Raw genomic sequence first — 23,294 nt, forward strand, 5'->3', positions numbered from 1 at the left:
GCTATGCTTTAGGACTCCGATAGAAGTCGGGTGATTCACTATCACTCGCGAGAGATAGGAAATATATTATTATGGTTATTATATTATTATCACCTGGAATATATATGAAAGGAAATGGAGACCAGACAGGGATATGGTATGGGTATTGGTGGGTGTAAGAGGTTGTGTCCCACGGCCAATAGGGCATAGCTTGGTTACACTATTTTCCCTATCCGTGTCGGTTAAGGACCGACCATTGCATTGGGTTCTAGTCAAGTCATAGACTTATTATCCTGAGCACATACTTGTTTATGGGAGCAGGGAAGGCCCGTTGCTCTCTTGTCGTGGGTTCTGGCTCTTTCCGGACCGACTGATTAGAGGTGGGGATGGTGGAGGTCTAAGCACACTAAGTCTAAGACTTAGGTGTGGGTGCTTGGAGTCCAAGTTTGGATAGAGACCTGGACCCCTTGATAGGAGAGTGGTGGGTTGGTCCTGCTTGTGCTTGGGGTACAAGCGGAGCGTGTGTTTCAGGGTATCCAGCTGGGCACATTGATTCGCGAATCACTGGGTAATCCGGTATGACTTGTCTACGATCTAGCACCATAGTAAGAACTGGAATATGAAAGATGGTAAAATGGTTCTAATTGCTTACCACCTGCTTGAAAGTAGCATATGTGCTTACATAGAATGGTTAGTTAATCAACTAATGATGACTGTTAATAAAATTTGATATAAGGACGCATGTGTTAGTAATGCTTCCTGTAGATGCAATAAAACCACAAGCCAGATAGCCTTGCATATCCTTTAAGCCTTTTTTTCCTCCTGACGGGTAAGTCTTGCGGAGTACAATTGAGTACTCAGGGTTTATTCTACCCTATTGCAGGTGATAGGAACATGGGGAGCTGACACTTGTGTGTGAAAATCTCCTGGTGGGCTCAGCGAGGATTTTCTTAATGTTGCGGACATAGAGTTTATTTGAAACTTCCACCCAAAATATTTTACAATGGAAAACTTATAACATGTTATGATGTATATAAAGGATCATCATGTTAATGGTTAACTTGTCATTCAATGATTTTATTTCCACTAAAACTCTGATAACATGGTTACATTCCGCTGTTATAAACAATAAATATTATAGTCTGATGTTGCATGGAAGGTGATGTAAGAAATGACTTAAGAATGTTGTAAGCTTTATTCTCTCATTTGTGATCTTGATGGGAAAATATGGATTTTTGGGTTCCCCCTTGGGGTGTGTTCAATAGAACTGCCTGATGTAGCTCACCTTTGGGGTGCTTAGTGTCCAGTGGAAGACAAGCGCCTCCGTAAGTGAGTTATGTCGGACGGTTCTGCCATAGAAACTGTGCCAAATAGGCCCTTATATTATTCTTAAAATTGAGTAAATTAAAATTTATATTTAGTCACATCATACAAATTTCAATATCCAAATACCTAAGCACATGTGTTCCAATCAGGAAAGCACTAATAACAAATCCTATGTTGTAAAGACCAAATAAAAGTTGTAATGATAATTTTCACCCTATTTTTCAGCACTACTACAACATTACTTTTCAGCGAAGAAACAATGTTCTCTCATAACAAATCAGCATCAGCAACCGCCGCCAAATTTCAGCGAACCGAACAGTGGCTTTGTTACTCAATGAAACTCCATGGTAGATAAAAAATGGCACATTATAATTAATAGTAGTAGTAATGATCGAGCTAGCTGTATGTTATTGATTGCGTCTGATTGCATCTAATTAATAAGCAACGAGAAAAAAGCAAAAAATAATCTAGGAAAAGGATCCATGCAAGGTGCAAGGTGCAAGTGCAGTGCTTTGTTGTAGTGGTCACAAGAAGGAAGGCATGAACCACACCGGCGACGGCCATTGGCGATGCTTGCCGAGCGCACCTATCTTCTCTACCCTGCTGGCCTTTAGGCTATAGACGCCAACGTCCTTGAGCTCGTCTATGAGCTCGGTGTCGTCGGAATCGCAGTTAGCATTGGGCAAGCAGGCACCCCCGATGTCATCGTCAGTGAAGTAGACACAGCCGGGTGTGATGCCCTAGTCCTCCCTCATCGACAGGCACAATGATCCATTGACGCTGACAAAGATTGCGGCGTCGCTAATGTCTGTCGCCTCATCCCACTGGCCTTTGTCGTGGTCTAGTATCTGGACCTTAAAGAAGACACGCATGTTCTCAGAGTTAGAGCGATACTGACTAATAGATCATTAGGATCGACTATCAGCAGATCTAGCATGTATGAACTTGAATTTAGGATATGGTAAACCCTAAAATATGAACTAGTGCTAGGAAACACAGAGAGAGATAGGGATGCAGTATTAGCAAACCATCGGTCGCCTTGGAGGTAGACGAGCTGGCCATGGCATTGGTGTTGGTGACGCGGTGAAGGCGTAGAGTAGTAGTGGAGTCCAGCGACGGTGTGGATGTCATAGTGGAGGCGTAGTCACAGAGGCGGCTGTGAAGACACGGTGATGGTGGTTTCCCGTCGCTGGCAGCGCCCTATCTCTAGATCAGCTTAGGGTTAGGATATAAGTGGGGTTTGTGGTTCTACGAGCATCTTTTCTATACTTGTATTCTCAAGACTAATTATATGATCCTAGACTTTATGTTTCACAATATAATACTTTATGTCAATGTGTTTGGTAGCACCACTTGACTTATTGTTGTGAGCATAACATACTGTTGGATTATTATCGTAGTATAACTTGAGTAGCTTATGTATGTCGTCTACCACTTTCAACTCAGGCATGAACTTCTTCAGTCTATTTACCTGCCCTGTGGCCTCATAACACGCTACAAACTCGGCATACATCATAGACGATGTAGTGACGGTTTGCTCTGAGCTTTTCCACAATATAGCTCCTCCTACGAGAGTGAATATATATCCTGACATGGATTTTCTATCATCTCCCGCATAATCTAAATTTGTATATCCCTTTATGTGTAGGTGAAAGGACCTAGGATGCCACCTAAAGGGGGGTGAATAGGCATTTCTAAAAATTAACACCTTTAAATGCGAAAACGATTTAGTAATGGGAGTTTCCAAAATAGAAACTCCAAATTAAGAGTAATACCACCCCTCACAAGTTAGCCTATAAGTAAATAAATAATATTAAATAATCCTAGGAGCCTAGAACCTACAACACAAGAGTTAGAACATAGATCAAATAAATTTAGCACTGAGCTCTAATACCAGACGTGTCCAGTATACATGTGTTCTGCAGAACAACCCCAAACTTGCTCCTTTTGATTTCAATCTTCAGACCAACCTGTAGGCACCCACTAAAGATAGTGCCACATGCAGGTAACCTGCACAAGAGCTAGAGCAATACAAATATCAAATAAAATGTGAATTGAGACATGTTATTTGTTTTACCGAAGTTCGGACTCGTTCGAGTCCTACTCTCTGTTGAGGGGCTACGGGCGACCCAGCGAAGGTCAGCCCTAGAGGGTACCACAAAGGTCACTCTAGCCAGAGTCTTTTCCAACTCCTTTTCCTCTTTCCACTAGTTGATTCCAAGCCGGTGGAATCGATCGTTACAAACTTTCTGAAGCACACCACAATCTTTCAGGTGCTCTGCGGTGACGCCTAGCCATCTAGGACCAAAGAGTCCAATAGTAATAAATGCAAATCACGAGATTGACAATATGCACAAGTGCTCAAGTGGTTGGATTGCTCTCTTTTTGAATTTCTCTCAACCCACTAATGGATTAGGAAATTTGGATCACACACTCACTAAGAGAGGGTTTAGGAGAGTTGGCAAAGCTCAAAAAACATGCTAGAGGATCAGCAAAATTAGCAGCATCTAAAGGTAGAGGCTTGGGGTTATTTATAGCCCCTTTGAAAAACTAGTCGTTTTATAGTCGTTATCATACCGGACCGGATACGTCCGGTATGCATACCGGACGCCAACGGTAACTAAGTTAAAATATGCGAGGTGTCCAAACTCCCGAAGCTTACCGGGACTTCTGACTGTTGAAACTCCCGACCAACACAAGTCAGAACTCCTGACCCTCAACTCATTTGAAAACTAGCTGTTGGGCTCTGGCCACTATACCGGACACGTCTAGTATGCATACCGGACATGTCCGGTGTGACCAGGCAGTCAACTCTGCAAGTCAGTTAAGCACGATACGTCGAAACTCCCAACGATTGCTAGAACTCCCGACGAACCTACCTTGAGAATACCAAGAATTTTATTGGCTGGGCGAATACCAAACACGTCCGATATTGCTAGACCAGCAAAAAACAAATTAGCTCTTTTGTCTCTCAAACAATCAAAACTCACATGGGTTGGCATGAGCACTTATGAATGATTATCTATTGTCACACTCAATTTTAAGGATAAAATTAAATGCATAAAACTCATGTGTGCCTAGGGATCAATCACATGCATAAGTTGACAAATTATAAAAAGTATCATCACGGTGTATCTTACATCACGATTAATACCATCACATAGTCTTACACAACACAACAGAAAATAAAAAGGTAGCTCTCTCATGGTAGCTCCCTTGTGGTAGCTCCTACACAGGGATGATCAACTGGTTAACCACGAGCCTAAAAGTCCTCTAGAAACTCCTCATACTCATTGACATCTGTTATCCATCTGGGATTTTTATCCAAATATTGAAAGTAAACAAGCATAAGTACTTCCCGTACTTAACAAGGTAACATGGGGTTATGAAAGCTCAAAAAGGATGACTCTGGTTTACTGCGGTTACCACTTTTAGTAAGTCAAGATTTTATCATCAACTATTATCAAGTTATGCTTAAGCCCCAATTATACCCACATGATCAGATATGAATCAATTGTATCATATTATCATCGTAGAACATCATAAATAAACAACAACAAATAACCAGTTATTCTATGAGTTTTTTGGGCCACTCATGACTGTGAGCACGGCTGTTATAACAGTTTGTAACACTCTACAGAGGTTGTGCACATTCACCGTGAGTTGTGATTCCCATATGCCCGGGTTAATTACTCCCATATCACTGCCAAGGTGAGCGAGCGGGGTACACTATGAAGCCATTTCATAGGTTTCGATAACAAGTTAGGGCAGCTAGGTTTCCTTGGTAGGCAGATGTAGGAACCCCCCTTTCCTATGGCATAAATCCTTCGTGGCTATACATATAAGAATAGGGGCAGTCCTATACCCAACGTGGTAAGCCCCTTTTGCGCCATAAAGGTAACCTCTAACAAGCTAGAAAAGGTCCTATTACTGAGCTAAAGTCAGAGCCATGTGACCCTCATGGTTGCACAGTCAGTCCTAGATTTTGCCGACAGATAAGTCCTTATGGAGGGCTGAGAGCATCATGATCAAAAGTCATTTGCTCCTTCGCCCTATAATTCAGTTGTTTAAAAGCAACTTTTACCTTTTCTTTCCACAGAATCATTATTGAATATGTAGATCATGTACAGTTACGTTGAGCGCTAGGAACTACCCATTTGCATATAACATGTAGGAGACAAGGAAAACAAGATATTCAACCCCTAGGATGTCCTTATGGGTATCAAAATTAGACACATGCAAATGAGTAATTAATAAATGGTGAATAGGACATCAAGGTAGATCCCATGCTATACTTGCCTTGGTTAACAAACTCCTGCTAGTCCTACTGGTCGTCAAAGAACTCTTGGTCTCCAACGTTCTCCTCACCATCTGAACTCAACCAACAAAGCAACATACAAGCATTCCAAAGGCATTCATGCAAAGCAAACAAACCTATCATTAGAACAGTACACCAGCAGTATAGAAAACAAAATAAAATATTTATGAAAAAGATTCTATGTCTCGCTATGATCACGTCAACACGAAGATCATAAAAAATGGAGCTAAAACACGAAAGTTATGAATTAAATGGGGTTTCCTATAGCAATTTATTTAATTAAATCTAACCTCAAAATTTAAATGTTGCAAACATGTTTGACAGTGGTATTAACAAGTAGAGAACTTTATTATGAATCTAACGCAATTTGAACGGGTCGATTTGGAGCTAAAACGATGATTTTATAAGCAAAACAATGCAGTGGCATTTCTGTAAATAGAATGAAATATTTTTTAATTTAAATAAATCAAATCTGGGATATTTAAACCGGCCGAGGACTGCGGGTTCAAATAGGCAAAACTTGGGGTCTCTTTAGTAAAAATACCCGCGACGGGGAATCGGCCATCCGTAGCCGTTGATCAAGTGATGGACAGCACATATTAGAGCTGGTGGGAGAGAGAGAAGGCCGGTGGCCGGAACAGTGCCGGCACGGCGGCGCTGCCATGGCCGGTGGCGAGGAGGTCGCTGGTGCAATCGATATAGGCCCTACAGGCCATGGTTTGCCCATCCGAGAGCACCGGGGAATAGGGAAGGTGAAGGCGACCTCGCCCAGGCCAAGAACATGGTCGGAGGATGTGGGCGACGCGGTGGTGGCCATGGCCGGCGACATGAAGCTCCTAGGCACACACGGATAGGGCCCTAGAGGCCATGATTTACGAAAGTAAAGGCATGGGGAGAAGGAGGGGAACAAGGGGGTCTCACCGCGGATGAAAATGAGGACAAAGGCGGCTCGGGGACGGCGGACCGCGCGGAGGAACAGACATCGGCGGATTCCGACGCATCTATGCGGCGGTTTCGGCTTCCGCATGCTCGGGTGAGTTCAAGAGTGGAGCGGGGGAGGCAGCAGGGAGGGCGGCGACGAGCTTAGCTCCTTTATAGAGGCCGAGGCACAGGGGAAGACGCTCCCATGATGTGAGGTGGGCGCAGCGGCGGTTCCGCCTTGATCGGGCGCGGGACGCGGGAGGTGGGCGACGGCGCTGACGAGCGGGCCTAGGCGGTTAGCGGTAGAGAAGGAGGGAGGGCGCGATGGCAACGGTTGCCTGCCTCGATTGGGCTGGCCCAAGAAGAAAACGGGAGAAGAGGAAAGGAGAAGGGGAAGGGGGCGAGCGGGCTGGCGGGGAGTTGGGCCAGCAGGCCGAAAATGAAGAAGGGAAGGGAGAGAGATTAATTTCCTTTTCTTTTTCCAAATCAAATTTCCAAATGATTTTTTAATCCTTTTGATTTTAAATCAAAACCACTCAGCATATTAAATACAATGCTACAACATAAGTGCATCAACATGTAGATATCCTTATGATTGATTTTAATTTCACATAAATTATTATTTTCCCATATTTGAATGCACACATAATAACATAAATAAATCAAATTTAACTATTTAAAAAAATGCAAATTTTAGGATGTTACATCTATCAACATGATGCATCCCTCTTAATAGTACGACATACCTATTAAACTCAAGATCAAAGGAAAAATGAATTTATACCACTTGAGTTGATCTCTTTTATATTGATGTCGTCTCTTTCAATCTTCATCAAGTAAGGGTGCCAACATGTTGATATTGATTTTTTCACTTGAGCATAGCCATCTTGAGCATGTGACTTGATTCTATTTATCAAATATGAATAATCCTAAATGTATCAAGTCACTTCCATCAAACACTCCAATAGTGATTTGATCCTCCACATCAACATGACCATCATAGCTTGATTAGTACCTCAACTAAATGCGAGTACTTCCTTCTTCACCCTAGCTAGGTTCTTCGACCGCCAAGCCATTGCTTGCCCTTCACCCTTGCTTAGTACCTCGAAGCATTTCTTTGCTATCTTCACCTTCTCAAGCCATCAAGTCACATCTTGTGTTGAATCATCTATTCATTTGTATTGTTATCTTTTTCATTTCAATTTAGCAAGCTTCAAATATGAGATCATTCCATATGCAATCCCTCATGTCTCATTAATTAATTCTTATCATGCTTGCTTTCACATAGTACAAGAAAATCCCACAATAAATAAGTCTTTGTATGAATTCTATTTGCAATGTTGTCTTGTGCTTGAACTAGATTGTTTATACAACAACACAACATTTTGGCTTTTGAGTTTCCAAATTCATTTCCAAATCAAATTTCCAAATTCATTTCCAAATGATTTTTGAATCCTTTTGAGTTTAAATCAAAACCACTCAACATATTAAATACAATGCTACAGCATGAGTGCATCAACATGTAGATATCCTTATGATTGATTTTAATTTCACAAAAATTATTATTTTTCTATATTTGAATGCACACATAATAATATAAATAAATCAAATTTAACTATTTAAAAAATACAAATTTTAGGGTGTTACAATTCTACCCCCTTAAGATGAATCTCATCCTCGAGATTCGGATGATTGCTTACTCAAACAGTTGTGGATAAGTCTTTCGCAAATCCTCTTCTCTTTCCCAAGTAGCATCATCCTCTGTATACCGATTCCACTGTACCTTGCACATTTTTATAACTCGGCTCCTTGTAACTCTTTTTGCCATCTGTAAGATCTTTATTGGATACTCTTCATATGTGAGATCTTCCTTAACAGCAAGTTCTTCTAAAGGAATCTGCTCTTCTGGTACTCGCAAACACTTCTTTAATTGAGAAACATGAAACACATCGTGCACGCCTGACAAACTCTCAGGTAGTTCCAACTGATAGGCTACTTCTCCATGTCTCTCTAGGATCTTGAAAGGTCCAATATACCTCGGTGCCAACTTTCCCTTCATATTGAATCTTTTCACACTTCTCATTGGTGACACCTTCAAGTACACATAATCTCCAACTTCGAAAGTCAGCTCTCTTCTACAAGTATCAGCGTAACTCTTCTATCGGGACTGAGCCACTCTCAAGTTTTCTCTAATCATTCTCACTTGTTCTTCTATGTCTCTAAGGACATCGGGTCCAAACACTTGAGTTTCACCAGTCTGATTCCAAAACAAAGGCATTCTACATTTATACCCATACAGCGCCTCAAAAGGTGACATCTTGAGACTCTTTTGGTAACTGTTGTTGTACGAGAACTCAGCATATGGAAACCTCTTGTCCCAACTAGTACCATATTGTAGTGCACAAGCTCTCAACATATCTTCCAAAATCTGGTTGATCCTTTTAGTTTGTCCATCAGTTTGTGGGTGGTAAGCAGAACTAAAATTCAACTTTGTCCCCAAAGATCTATGTACTTTTTGCCAGAATTGTGACGTAAATTGAGTGCCTCTATCAGACATAATTTTTTTTGGAACATCATGTAAGCACACTATCATTTCCATGTACAACTCTGCTAGCCTTACACCTGTATAGGTAGTCTTGACTGGTAGAAAGTGAGCAACCTTGGTGAGTCGATCCACTATTATCCATATTGAATCATAACCTCTTTGACTGCGGGGCAGACCTACTATAAAATCTATACAAACTTCTTCCCATTTCCATTCAGGAATCTTCATTGGTTGTAGCAACCCTGTAGGTCTTTGATGCTCAGCTTTCATCCTTTGACAAGTATCACACAAAGTCACATACTCTGCCACATCTCTCTTCATACCATACCACCGATACTTCTCTTTGAGATCCAAATACATCTTGGTACTTCTAGGATGTATAGAAATAGCAGACTCATGTGCCTCTTGCAGAACAGCATCACAGATAGCCTTCACTTCAGGTACACATATCCTTTTCCCAAACCAAAGAGTACCATTCTCATCCATTCTGAATCCTGGTGCCTTTCCAAGCATTATATTCTCCGCTATCTCCTTAAGTTTCTCATCCTCCAATTGTCCTTTGCATATCTCTTGCTCCAAGGTAGGCTCTATCACCAATTCCATTGCATTAGTGACAAACCTCAAGTTGAGATGCTCCATTTCAGCACACAACTCTACTGGCATAAATGTCATCCGAAGTCCATTGGCATAGCTCTTCCTGCTAAGTGCATTAGCTATGACATTTGCTTTTCCCGGATGATAATGCACTTTCAAATCATAGTCTTTGATCAATTCTAACCAACGACGTTGTCTCAGATTCAGGTCTGACTAGGTAAAGATATACTTCAAACTCTTGTGATCTGTATAGATATCACTCTTATGCCCAATTAGATAATGTCTCCAGATCTTCAAAGCATGAACCATAGCTGCCAATTCTAAGTCATGAGTTGGGTAGTTCAACTCATGCTTCCTCAATTGTCTAGAAGCATATGCCACCACTCTTCCTTCTTGCATAAGAACACATCCAAGGCCCAAACAAGATGCATCACAATATATAGAGAAGTTCTTGCTTAAATCTGGCAAAATCAACACTGGAGCTGTAGTCAATCTCTTCTTTAGCTCATCAAAGTTTGCCTGGCATTTATCAGACCATACAAATTTAGCATTTTTTCCAATAGAGCTGTCATAGGCTTAGCAAGCTTGGAAAAACCTTTAATGAACCTTTTGTAGTATCCAACCAATCCCAAAAAGCTACGAATCTCACTTACATTGGTTGGTGGTTTCTAATTCAATACATTTTGTACCTTGCCCAAATCCACTGCTATTCCACCATTGGAGACAACATGACCTAGAAAAGAGACCTCCTTCAACCAAAACTCACACTTGCTCCGCTTAGCATACAACTTATATTCTCTAAGCTTTTGCAAGACCAACCTTATATGTTCAGCATGTTGTTCTTCAATCTTGGAGAATATCAGTATGTCATCAATGAATACCACCACAAATTTATCAAGAAACTCCATGAACACCTTATTCATCAGATATATAAAGTATGCAGGTGCATTGGTCAATCCAAAAGACATAATGGTATACTCATACAAGCCATACCGTGTAGTGAATGTTGTCTTGGGTATGTCCGAGTTTCGAATCTTTAGCTGATGGTAACCTGAGCGGAGATCAATCTTGGAGAACACATAGGCTCCTCTCATCTGATCAAACAAATCATCAATCCTTGGCAAAGGGTATTTATTCTTGATAGTAACCTCATTAAGTGAACGGTAATCCACACACATCTGTTGGGTACCATCCTTCTTATCCACAAAGATCACAGGTGCCCCCCATGGGGAAGAACTGGGGCGTATGAAACCTTTTTCTTGCAACTCTTTTAGTTGTTTCTTAAGCTCTTCTAATTCATTAACCCCCATTCTATATGGATGTTTAGCTATTGGTGCAGTTCCAGGTAATAATTCAATAATGAATTCAATGTCATGGTCAGGTGGCATACTTGGCAAGTCATCGGGGAAAACATCTAGGAACTCCTCCACAACACGATCTTGTTTATTGGCATCACCATCCAGCTGGTTCGCAGTGGCCGTTGGCTGAGCTTGCACTACCACTTCTACACAGATTCTATCTCCATTGGGTGATGTCACAACAATAGATCTCTCTTGACACTGAATCACTACTCGATGTTGTTTCATCCAATCCATACCTAGAATAAGATCAATTCCCACTGTTCTCAACACAATAGGTTTCACTTTAAAGTCTACCCCCCTTAAGGAAATGCTAACTGAGGGACTCCAATAAGAAGCTGACATGCTACCTCCCGGTGAATTTACTAGTATGGGGTTTTTTATGGCATATAAAGGTATGCTATGCATTCTAACAAAAGCTTGGGAAATAAATGAATGCGAAGAACCTGAATCAAAAGGTATTGTAGCAGAGATAGAGTTAACACTAAACGTACCCAACATGACCTCGTGTGTCTCTTGAGCTGCATCAGATGACACATAGTTCACTTTAGCAGTGTGAGGTGGTTGGGCATTGAACTTCGGATTGCCATTCTAGTTCTATGGAGCTTGCTGGTTCGGCTTCTTTGGACACTGATGAGCATAGTGACCTACTTCTCCACAGCGGTAGCATGCATTGGGGTTATTGGGTACACCACTCTTCATAGGAGCATTGTTGGGCATTCCCTAGCGTGATGCCAAATTGTCGGTCTGTTGCTGGGGACGTTGATTACCAAACTATTGCTGGAACTGATTGCGCTGAGGATACTGACCACGGTTTCCCTGGTTAGATGGTCCTTGATTCCTCTACTGAAAACCCTGTTGGGGATAGGCACATGGGTGGGTGTTGCTTCTAGAAGCTTGCCCTTGAAGCCTCCTCTTCTTGGCTTCCATCTCTTTGCGCTTATCGTCAATCACAATAGCGTGGTTCACCAATGACTGAAAGTTAGGGTATGTGTTGGACATAAGCTGGAGCTGTAGGCCATCATAAAGTCCCTTGAGGAAGCGGCGTTGCTTCTCCCTATCCTTGGCTACATCATTTGGAGCATAGCGTGATAGTTGAGCGAACTTGTCATGATACTCCGCCACAAACATGGATCCTTGCTTAAGGGATCTGAATTCCTCCTGCTTTAACTCCACTAGTCCATCGGGGATATGATATGACTATAAATTGTCCTTGAATTCCCGCCAGGTGATAACAGGAGCATCATTGGGGTGTCCATACTGAAAAGAATCCCACCAATCCTAAGCTGCTCCCTAGAGTTGACCAGAAGCATACAACACCTTCTCAAGCTCATTGCATTGTGCTATGTTAAGTTGTTTTTCCACAGCACGCAACCAATCGTCTGCCTCCAAGGGGTCTGAGGCATGGGTGAACACCGGAGGGTGACCCTTCATGAATTCTCCACACTTGTCTCTAACCTGAACAGGCGATAGTCCTCTTGCAAGTTCGTTATCCAAGCGTTGCATCATGGCTTGCATCAACTGTGCGTGCATGCCCATCAATTGCTCCATAGTCACTAGTGGCGGTGGTGGTGGATTCATGGGAGCACCACGACCATGACCATAGCCTCTGCCTCTTCCTCCTCTTGCGGCCATCTGCTTTCCAAACCAATGCGCAAAATTTTAGAGATTTCCAAATTATAGTGAACTTATAAAAGATAAGGAACAACGCTGAGGATTTTCTGGACAAGATTCAAGTACAGCAGTTCGGTAAATCTGTCATAACTTGAGTTTCAGAGACCCAACAGAGATGTACTAAGAATGGTTAGAAAGCTTAGGAGATCAGCTATAACTTTTATTTAGAACACTTTTATAGATTCGGATATACACATGGTCAAAAATAGAGCTAAACCGAATTGGTTCTAGGTTCCAGTCTGCGCAGAAACATCAACTTGTGACAGCTAGATCTCACAAACCTAAACAGATATCAATGTGATTCTAGAGACATTTGAAAGATACAGAAGTCTAGATATCTCCACAAAAATTTTAGAATTTTTGGTAGCCCAGATTTCGAGATACAAGATAAAGAACACAGACTACTCTAGAAAACAGCACAGCAGAGATATGATAAATCAACCCATCTGCATTAAGACCTCATCTAAACTTAAGGTTCAAACCTATGGAATTTTTGGACATGCCCACAAACTTCCAGCAATTAAACAAACTCCAAATCATCCAAGTTCATAATTAAAGACATCTAATCACTAAAGTTCACAAAGACAAAATAAGACCAGACATGACACACGAACTAACAACGTCGTAACTTTAAACAAGGCTCCAAACACCTATGGGGCGGTGTCAATCATGGTGAATGATCGGGGTTTCTTCTTGTAGATCGGTGGCAGCCCAAGTTGAGCATGCAGTTCGTCAACCTGCTTCTGGAGACGCCTCTCAGCCCTTTGCAATGCACGCAGCTCTCCCTTGACTTCTTCATCTACCCCCTGCATGGCATGGACATGTCGCACTGTTGCTTCTAGAGTTAGATCACTTTTTGGTGGTGCCAGGACCTACCAAATACCCTCATGATCATTGTGAGAAAGGAACCTGAAATGATCCTCCTTCATGGCCTCAAAACGATGACCATGGTAGTAGATGTAAGCGTCCTGCGCTGCATCTTCCATGCCATCCAATGCATGAGCCCGTCTAGCAGTGGCGCTATGGACAGTCTCCACCTCATGTGCATTCTTCATGTCGTTCCAGGCGGTGACAACTAGCTCTACCTTCCAAAAAGTTGCCTCCAAAGGGTGCTGGTACTCTGCACAGTGATAGTTGATGGAGGCATGCAGGTCAGTGTAGTAGTCATCCAGCACCTGAGTAAGGAGAGTGTGGTAGTAGGCTGTCTCTAGGGCCTGCTTGAAGTAGTATTTGCACGTCTAGCCCATCTCCTCATCCACCACAAGGACAGCTGGAGGTGGCACAGGCATTGGTGAAGTAGCTGATGACTCTGTTGGTGTAGCTACAACAGCATAGATAGGTGCAACAGCTAGAGTAGGAGCAGGTGCAGGTGCAGGTGTTGGGGTAGCCATCCACTCCTCATCTTCCTCGATCAAGGGTTCCACCTCATCATCGGAGATGACCACAATCTCCTTCTCCACCTGTGGAGCACGGGGGGTGAACATGGCACGGTAGCCTACAGTGCTGAGGCGGGCGGTCTTCGGGGTATGAGGCATCTATAGATTTAGGGTAAGATAGAATTAGAATCAACAATTTTATATAATAGATTAAGGTATGAAAAGCGTAAATATTTTAATAAAATAACAAGAATGAGATAGTAAGCATGAAACCAGTGGAGCAAAGATGCTAAAACGACCATCTCTAACTAGGCTTGTGTCCTACAGTAAACATGTCTCTAATACCAATTTGTCACACCCAATTTTAAGGATAAAATTAAATGCATAAAACTCATGTGTGCCTAGGGATCAGTCACACGCATAAGTTGACAAATTACAAAAAGTATCATCACGGTGTATCTTACATCACGATTAATACCATCACATAGTCTTACACAACACAACAGAAAATAAAAAGGTAGCTCTCTCATGGTAGCTCCCTTGTGGTAGCTCCTACATAGGGATGGTCAACTGGTTGACCACAAGCCTAAAAGTCCTCTAGAAACTCCTCATACTCATTGACATCTGTTATTCATCCGGGATTTTTATCCAAATATTAAAAGTAAACAAGCGTAAGTACTTCCTGTACTTAACAAGGTAACATAGGGTTATGAAAGCTTAAAAAGGATTACTCTGGTTTACTACGGTTACCACTTTTAGTAAGTCAAGATTTTATCATCAACTATTATCAAGTTATGCTTAAGCCCCAATTATACCCACATGATCAGATATCAGAATCAATTGTATCATATTATCATCGTAGAACATCATAAATAAACAACAACAAATAACTAGTTATTCTGTGAGTTTTTCGGGCCACTCATGACTGTGAGCACGGCTGTTATAACAGTTTGTAACACTCTGCAGAGGTTGTGCACATTCACCGTGAGTCGTGATTCCCATATGCCCGGGTTAATTACTCCCATATCACTACCAAGGTGAGCGGGCGGTGTACACTATGAAGCCATTTCATAGGTTTCGATAACAAGTTAGGGCCACTAGGTTTCCTCAGCAGGCAGATGTAGGAACCCCCCCTTTCCTATGGCACAAATCCTTCGCGGCTATACACATAAGAACAGGGGTAGTCCTATACCCAACATGGCAAGCCCCTTTTGCGCCATAAAGGTAACCTCTAACAAGCTAGAAAAGGTCCTATTACTGAGCTATAGTCAGAGCCATGTGACCCTCACAGTTGCACTGTCAGTCCCAGCTTTTGCCGATAGATAAGTCCTTATGGAGGGTCGAGAGCATCATGATTAAAAGTCATTTGCTCCTTCGCCCTATAATTTAGTTGTTTAAAAGCAACTTTTACCTTTTCTTTCCATAGAATCATTGTTCAATATGTAGATCATGTACAGTTACATTGAGCGCTAGCAACTACCCATATGCATATAACCCGTAGGAGACAAGAAAAACATGATATTCAACCACTAGGATGTCCTTACAGGTATCAAAATTAGACACATGCAAATGAGTAATTAATAAATGGTGGACAGGACATCAAGGTAGATCCCATGCTATACTTGCCTTGGTTAACAAACTCCTGCTGGTCCTGCTGGTCGTCAAAGAACTCTTGGTCTCCAACGTTCTCCTCACCGTCTGAACTCGACCAACAAAGCAACATACAGGCATTCATGCAAAGCAAACAAACCTATCATTAGAACAGTACACCAGTAGTATAGAAAACAAGATAAAATGTTTATGAAAAGATTCTATATATCGCTACGATCACGTCAACGCGAAGATCACAAAAAACGGAGCTAAAACACGAAAGTTATGAATTAAACGGGGTTTTCTATAGTAATTTATTTAATTAAATCTAACCTCAAAATTTAAATGTTGCAAACATGTTTGACAGTGGTATTAACATGTAGAGAACTTTATTATGAATCTAACGCAATTTGATCGGGTCGATTCGGAGCTAAAACGATGATTTTATAAGCAAAACAATGCAGTGGCATTTCTGTAAATAGAATGAACTATTTTTGAATTTAAATAAATCAAATCTGGGATATTTAAACTGGCCGAGGACTGTGGGTTCAAATAGGCAAAACTCGGGGTCTCTTTAGCAAAAAGACCCGTGAAGGGGTATCGACCATCCGTAGCCGTTGATCAAGTGATGGATGGCTCAGATTAGAGCTGGGGGGGGGAGAGAGAAGACCGGCGACCAGAACAGTGTCGGCATGGCGGCGCTGCCATGGCCGGCGGTGAGGAGGTCACCGGCGCAATCGATACGGGCCCTACAGGCCGCGGTTTGCCCATCCGAGAGCACTGGGGAAGAGGGAAGGTGAAGGCAACCTCGCCCAGGCCAAGAACGTGGTCGGAGGACATGGCCGACGCGGTGGTGGCCATGGCCGGCGACGTGAAGCTCCTAGGCGCACACGCATAGGTCCCTAGAGGCCATGATTTATGAAAGTAAGGCATGTGGAGAAGGAGTGGAACAAGGGGGTCTCACCACAGATGAAAACGAGGACGAAGGCACCTCGGGGACGGTGGATCGCGTGGAGGAACGGACGTCGGCGGATTCTGACGTGTCTGTGCGGCGGTTGCGGCTTCCGCGTGCTCGGGCAAGTTCAAGAGTGGAGCAGGGGAGGCAGCAGGGAGGGCGGCGATGGGCTCGGCTCCTTTATAGAGGCCAGGGTGCGGGGAAAGATGCTCCCACGACGCGAGGTGGGCGCAGCGGCGGTTCCGCCTTGACCGGACGCGGGACGCGGGAGGTGGGCGACGGCGCTGACGAGCAGGCCTAGGCGGTCAGCGGCAGAGAAGGAGGGAGGGCGCGATGGCAATGGTTGCCTGCCCGGATTGGGCCGGCCCAAGAAGAAAACGGGAGAAGAGGAAAGGAGAAGGGGAAGGGGGCGAGCGGGCCGGCAGGGAGTTGGGCCAGCAGGCCAAAAATGAAGAAGGGAGGGGAGAAAAATTAATTTCCTTTTCTTTTTCCAAATTCATTTCCAAATGATTTTTAATCCTTTTAAGTTTAAATCAAAACCACTCAACATATTAAATACAATGCTATAGCATGAGTGCATCAACATGTAGATATCCTTATGATTGATTTTAATTTCACAAAAATTATTATTTTCCTATATTTGAATGCACACATAATAACATAAATAAATCAAATTTAACTATTTAAAAAATGCAAATTTTAGGGTGTTACATCTATCAACATGATGCATCCCTCTTAATAGTACGGCATACCTATTAAACTCAAGATCAAAGGAAAAATGAATTTATACCGTTTGAGTTAATCTCTTTTAAATTGATGTCGTCTTTATCAAGTAAGGGTGCCAACATATTGATATTGATTTTTTTCACTTGAGCATAGCCATCTTGAGCATGTGACTTGATTCTATTCATCAAATATGAATAATCCCAAATATATCAAGTCACTTTCATCAAATACTCCAAAAGTGATTTGATCCTCCACATCAACATGACCATCATAGCTTGATTAGTACCTCAACTAAATGCGAGTACTTCCTTCTTCACCCTAGCTAGGTTCTTCGACCGCCAAGCCGTTGCTTGCCCTTCACCCTTGCTTAGTACCTCAAAGCCTTTCTTTGCTATCTTCACCTTCTCAAGCCATCAAGTCACATCTTGTGTTGAATCATCCATTCATTTGTATTGTTATCTTTTTCATTTCAATTTAGCAAGCTTCAAATATGAGATCATTCCATATGCAATCCCTCATGTCTTATTAATTAATTCTTACCGTGCTTGCTTTCATATAGTACATGAAAATCCCACAATAAATAAGCCTTTGCATGAATTCCATTTGCATTGTTGTCTTGTGCTTGAACTAGATTTTTTATACAACAACACAACATTTTGGCTTTATACAATTTAATCAAGTATCTATGAGATAACCAATTTCCTATCCAACACTTAGTGAAGATATTAGATCTTTAATCGTGTTATCATTCAATCATCCAAAACCCACTAAAGAGCTAGATGCACTTTTAGTAGGGAATTAGATCTTCTGTATGTTAGCATAAGACCTTTTGTGCCTTGCAAGTAACACAAAACTTTCTTTACTAGTCTCCAGTGTTCTATTCCTGGATTACTCTGATATCTGCCAAGTAACCCGGTAACAAATGCTAAGTCAGGGCGTGTACACACTTGAGCATACTGTAAACTTCCGATAGCTGAAGCATATGGAACCGCTTTCATTTAATCGATCTCATATTGGTTCCTAGGACATTGAAATTCCCCCAAATCTATCACCCTTGACTATGGGAGCAGGTGAAGGCTTACAATTTTGCATACAGTATTTCTTTAGAACCTTTTCTAAGTATGCCTTTTGTGATAATCCTAAAACCCCCTTTCTTCTATCTCGGTGAATCTCTATTCCTAGAACGAATGAAGCTTCATCGAGATCCTTCATATCAAAATTCGAGGACAAGAACTTCTTCGTTTCTAGTAGTAGATTAACATCACTACTAGCGAGTAAGATGTCATCCACATACAAGATTAGGAAAATGTATTTTCTATTCTTTTACTTTACATAAACACAATTGTCCTCTATATTTTCTTGAAACCCAAACTTTCTTATTGTACTATCAAACTTTAAATACCACTATCTTGATGCTTGTTTTAATCCGTAAATAGATTTCTTCAGGCGGCATCCCATACGTTCTTTTCCTTCCACAATAAAACCTTTTGGTTGTGCCATGTAAACATTTTCCTCCAAATCTCCGTTTAGGAACGCCGTCCTTATATCCATCTAATGTAATTCTAAATTGTAATGTGCTACAAGTGCCATTATAATTCTAAAAGAATCCTTGCATGAGACTGGTGAAAATGTCTCATTGTAATCTATGCCTTCTCTTTGCGTGAAGCCTTTCACCGCAAGTCATGCTTTAAATCTTTCTATGTTCCCTTTGGAGTCATATTTAGTTTTATAGACCCATTTATAGCCTACTATCTTGGCTCCTTTAGGAATTATTTCTAAGTCCCAAACATCGTTGGTATTCATTGATTTTATTTCATCTTGCATGGCTTCAAGCCACTTTGATGAGTGAGCGCTTCTCATGGCTTCTTCAAATGAGGTGGAATCACCCTCCATTTGAAATTCTTCACATTCATAAACTTCATAGTCATCAGGAATGGCTGATCTCCTAACTCTTTGAGACCTTCTAGGGGGCCTTGTTAGTTGATGCTTGTTCTATATGAGGCTGTTGTTGCTCTTCCTCATGTGTGACAATGGGTTCTATGGGATCCTAAACGACAGGTTCCTCATGTTCATTCATTATTGCCACAGAAGAACTAACAACAGGTGCTATTAATACAGTGTCATGCACTGTTGGTACAACAACAATGGGAAGCGTGAAGAATGGCTCCTGAACCATCGGAGTGCGCACGTATACCCGCTTCTCTTCAAAATTAATTTCTCATGCTACCATGCTCCCCTTGACCATATCATCCTCCAAGAACACAGTATGTCTCGTTTCTATAAACTTTGTATGTCTATCAGGACAATAGAAGCGATAACCTTTTGACTTTTCTGGATAGCCAATGAAATGGCAACTGACTGTCTTGTAGTCTGGCTTCTCTATGTTTGGATTAAAGACTTTAGCCTCAGCTGGACAACCCTACACACGTAAATAGTTAAGTGAGGGTTCCTTTCCTATCCACAACTCATATGGTGTTTTGGGCACCAACTTGCTTGGCACTTGATTAAGAATATAAATGGCGGTTTTTAACGCCTCCATCCATAAACTTATCGGTAGAGTAGAGTAACTTATCATACTTCTCACCATATCCATTAAGGTATGGTTGTGTCTTTCAGCTACTCCATTCTGCTGAGACTCATTCAGTGTAGAGTACTAGGCAACTATGCTATTTTCTGTAAGAATCTTCGAAAAGGTCCAGAAACTTGGGCATATGGGGTGTGTCAACCATAGTACTCCCCCCACGGTCGGATCTTACTATCTTAATCTTTAAATTGTGCTAATTTTCTACTTCAGCCTTAAATATCTTAAATCTAATGCTTCTGATCTTTCCTTAATTGGATAAATATAATCATAACGAGAATAATCATCTATGAATGTTATAAATGAATCATAATCATCCACACTCTTCACATGAAAAGGACCATAGATGTCTATGTGAATTATTTCTAAAATTCCTGCGCTTCGTTTGACATCTTTCTTTATTTTCTTAACATACTTTCCTTTTATGCAATCAATGTATTGTTCTAAATCTGAAAATTCTAAAGGTGGAAGAATTGATTTCTTAATCAATCGCTCTATTCTTCCTCTTGAAATATGGCCTAAATGACAGTGCCATAATTTCAATGATACATCATAAACTCTCTTCCGCTTATTTGTTGTATTCATAGACACAGCCGGGCATGATGCCCTGGTGCTCCCTCGTCGATAGGCACAGCGATCCATTGACGCCGACAAAGATTGCGGCATCACCAATGTCTATCGCCTCCTCCCACCGACCTTTGTCGTGGTCCAGTATCTGGACCTTGAAGAAGACGCGTGTGTTCTCGGAGTTAGAGCGGTACCGACGGCTAGGGTTTTCCTCATCCCTAGAGTGTTTGAGCATGACCATGAGCCGCCCATCCGTCCACACGACGAGGTACTTGTGGTGTCCTCGTAAGCCAGCCTCACGCGCGACCGCGTCGCTAGTGAACTCACCGGTCTCGACCTTGTGCTGCCACACCTCGACGTGGCCCGTGTAGGTGATGGACAAGAAGCAGCCACCATGGTGTATGGCATCCTCGATGCCGTCGCAGGAGGGCGCCATCCTCCACGTGGAGTCCGCTGCCGTCGTGAAGGCTGGGGCACCGATGGACCGGTCCATGATGAGCATGGCGGCGTAGATTCCCGGGCGTGGCATGCGGAGAGGACAACCTTGTGGTAGAAGACCTGCTGCATCTGGGCGGTCGTGAGCATGTATGTCCCCGTGTACATCATTGGCTTGTGTTCCAATGGGGGCGGTGAGCCTCCGAAATGGATCTGTGGGAAGGGCTCAAAGTGGAGGCAGAACCAGCCGCCGTCGAAAACCGGGTGGAGGGACGGGACGGTGGCGATGGCCGGCAGGTTAGCGTGCAGCCCAGTGACCGAGTTAGCCATGGCAGGCCGGGAAGGGCTTGTCGACCGTCATGAGCCACCCGCCCGAGGAACCGATGGCGACGTGGCCGAGCAAGGCGACGTCGGATGTGTGCACGGAGGCGGATTCCCCGTCAGCCAGGGACAGCACCGTGGCCTTCGCATCGTACCCCTAGGGCCTGGGGAGGAGGAGCCACGGCGTCTCTCGCAGGTTTTGCCCCGACGCGCAGCAGACGGAGGCAAAGGCGAGGCGCCTGAGGAAGTCGAGGCGGTGGTGGATCTCGGCCAGCAGCTCTGGTGGGAGGCGCTGGAACTGGGCAGCGGCGGCGGCCCACTGCTCAGCATCCAACTATTTCTTCTGCTTCTGCCGCTGGAGTTGTTGGCGGCGGCGGCGCGTACCGGCCATGGTTTGTTTGGCGGATCCAGAGTAGGGCACGACCAGCGGCGGATCTAGGAAATATTTTAGGGGGGACTGAACAACACTGCTGCTCGATCTTAAGTCTCAGCCCCCCTATACTATAGAACTTTGCCTAAAAATTCATATGGGCTCTATAGTAATTTGCACTGATTCGGTTTGGGTAGGGGGGGCTTGAGCCCCCCCCCCGCCCCACCACTGGATCCGCCCCTGGGCACGACGGCCTGCTTATAGATTGCCCATGCAGGTCGGTGACTTGGATCTATCGGTCCCAAATTTTTTTCTTTGCCTGACACGTATACCAAGCAAACTATAGGTACTAGCAAAAAAAACATAATCAAATGGAAGTACAAAACAATGCCATTTAACAATTGTATAGCAGTTTTTTTCAATGGCAACGAACAAAAGCTATTGGATGCCACGTGTATAGCTTCTATGGCAGATGAGGAATTTTCTCTAATTTTTTCAGGCTTTATATAGATGGGCAGATGGGTAGCATGATGGCCGTCGGACCATGCAGCACGACAATAGTAACACTACTAAAAGAAAGATTTTCCTCAAATAACCAATGATTTTCGGGAGATAGTCATTTTAGCTAAGGAGATGGCAAAATATTATCCGTCTCCTTAAATTGATTTACAAGATCCATCTCTGTTGATAGGCTGAGCCTAAAATGAATTCATTTGGCCCATTTCAGCCCAATTTGAGTCTTGACTATATAAGCGGGCAAAACCCTGACTCCCTCCCTTCTCTCTCTCAGCCCACCTGAAACTTCAGCCGCTAGCCGCTGCCCCTCTGTAACGACCCGAGTTTGTTACAATATATGAAGTCATTTTTTACCACTGAAAGAAGCAATCACCCGAATTTATGTGAAGATCTCTGGTGTTCTAAACACGAATGGTCGTTGAGGACCTGCCAAAAATAATCCGCAATCATCTTCGGATAGCCATGGTCAGGCTTACACCCAAAGCAAGGAGAGCGACCCCAAGCTAATTAGGAGATATCCTATTGACTTCATCAACCCCAATTTAACCTCAGGCAAGTACCCCAGGACATGATAACCTGGCCCCAATGCCAAACCATTCAAGGATTGGATCAAATCAGGGTTACCGGACAGTCCGCCATTTCTATCGGACCATCCGGTGAAACACAAAACAGCAGCATAGAAGTGGAGATGAGTTGTTTGCCACTTATGGGAGTGGGACCCACATGTCAGCATGAAATGGTATAGATATCTCTCAGTTGAAGCCAAACTCTCTCACTCATCCTTTCATTTGCAATACTCACTCTCTCTCTTTCAACCCACTCAAGAACAAGCAAGAACCCTAGAAGCTAGAGAGGGGAGAGATTAAAGAAAAGATTGGAGGAAAGGGAGAGGAAGAAGGAAAGCATCAGCAGCAGCCCATGGACACCCTTCACCCTCAACCCCTTCATGGTGAGCTCAAGAAGAACCACCCCCATTTCTTGGATTTTCCACCCAAAGATATAATCCATAGTCTTTTGATACAAGGATTGAAAGTGTCTTGCTAGTGGTGGTTCCATCATATGTAAGTAAGTTCAAGAAGTTCTTATCTAGCTCAATCACCCAACAACCCCATGGATTATTCTTTGATTCATCTTTTTTGGGA

The 23,294-nt window shown here is 42.9% G+C and overlaps 1 pseudogene; it reads right to left on the minus strand.

Annotated features, from left to right (window-relative positions):
* Positions 1 to 1,829: 1,829 nt before the first annotated feature.
* On the minus strand, positions 1,830 to 21,657 carry LOC136493050 (uncharacterized; annotated as a pseudogene).
* Positions 21,658 to 23,294: the final 1,637 nt, after the last annotated feature.

This window comes from Miscanthus floridulus, chromosome 11 (assembly GCF_019320115.1).
Source record: "Miscanthus floridulus cultivar M001 chromosome 11, ASM1932011v1, whole genome shotgun sequence".
Classification (NCBI taxonomy): Eukaryota; Viridiplantae; Streptophyta; class Magnoliopsida; order Poales; family Poaceae; genus Miscanthus; species Miscanthus floridulus.